Genomic DNA, 1737 nt, shown 5'->3' with positions numbered 1-1737 from the left:
AACAATCTAAGTGAATCTGTACTGAGTCTGACTCTGGATGTTATCGTATTTATTATGAGTCATAGTGAACTCTAAGGAGGTAGTTGCATGTTCTATCATCCATCCATTCATTCATTCACTAATATTTATTAATAATCTTTTATGTCCTGGTGTGGTGCTGTAGGATAAGCGCTGGACTGCTAACTGCAAGGTCACAGCTCAAACCCATCAACCATTCCTCAGGAACCCTGAGCAGGATCTCTATGAGTCGGAACCAACTCAAAAGCACTTAACAACACAACATTATCCTTGTGACATATCAAGATAAGTTTATAATCTACCTATTAAGTTGTTAAGTGCCATCGAGTCAGTTCTGACCCATACAGATCCTGCTCAGGGTTCCTGAGGAGTGTTTGGTGGGTTTGAGCTCTGATCTTGCAGTTAGCATTCCAATGGCTTTGCAGTTTGGTGCATTAACCTACAGCACCACACCAGGGCTCTCTACTTTTTAGGAGAAAGCTTATATTAAACATAAGACATTAACATTAATATAAGGACAAAAGCTGTCAAAAGGATGATCTGATTTGAGGGCAAATGAGTGGTACCAGATATTAAATACCAAAAGTTCAGAAATTTGAGAGGGGAAAGGAAAATATACATATTAATTCTGTGCTGTGTGTGAGGACCAAGGTAGGCACTTGGTGTAGAATAAGTGCCCTCACTTCATGAAGTGGTAACATCACGCCCATTTTATAGATGAAAAAATATAATGAACATGTACAAAAAATGTGCATAACCATGATTTAAACTCCAATTCGTTTTACTACAAAGCCAATTCTCTTAATGCAACTTTCTAATAAACCATGATCTGGGTAGTCATCAATGACTTTAGAGGAAGGAAGGCTTGAACTGAGTCAAGATATTTGAAATGGCTGAGAAACTGGGGAATTTATTCCTGGTGGCAAATGAGGGAAAGACAGAAGAGGAGCTCCAAAGATGAAAGTTAACTTGGTGGAGGGCCTGAGGAAAGTCATATAGCATGAAGAGGGAAATGGTACAATGGCTGTGAGTCACAGTAGAGCATAGGACATTTGAGAAACTTCTCTTAATTGAGTGGGGCAACTGCTTAGAGAGCTAGAGGACATGTGGTGGCTGAGGGAGCTGGGCTACAGTAGATGCAGGATAAAGAGAAAGCACTAAACCACAGATGATGCAGATCCTTTCTAGTTATAGAACCATTTAAGATGAGGTTCCTGTCTTCCCCCATCTTTCTTTAAAAGTCTGCTCTGTTCTGGTTCATCCGTTTCTCTCTGACAGCATAAACTTCTGGAAAGAGAGAATCAAAATTGGTAGTTTCATCACACCCAGTGGTAGTTGACTGATAGGTCCTTGTGAATACTAGCAACTGCGGTACTCACTTGTGCTGCACACTGATCAAAATAGCCTTCAGTCACATGGCCATTTATTAGAAGAATATATAAACAAATGGCGACTGTGAGTTAATGCAGTGGATTGTAGTCAGTTTGAACCACAAGGTAAGATTATCATTGTCGAGAATTCCTGTGTGCCAGGTGCTGAATCCATAAAGATAAAAATACTGTTTCTGTTCATAAGCAGCTCATAGTTTGTATGTAAAAGACAAAGAAGTAAACAAGTCTCTATGGTATTTAATGATCCATACTATAATAGATGTAAGGAGCTCTGGTAGAGTAGTGGTTACGAATCGGGCTGCGAACCTTAAGGTCAGCGGTTCGAAAC

The sequence above is a fragment of the Chrysochloris asiatica genome, unplaced genomic scaffold (assembly GCF_000296735.1).
Source record: "Chrysochloris asiatica unplaced genomic scaffold, ChrAsi1.0 scaffold00080, whole genome shotgun sequence".
Taxonomy (NCBI): domain Eukaryota; kingdom Metazoa; phylum Chordata; class Mammalia; order Afrosoricida; family Chrysochloridae; genus Chrysochloris; species Chrysochloris asiatica.
This window is presented reverse-complemented; position numbering follows the sequence as displayed.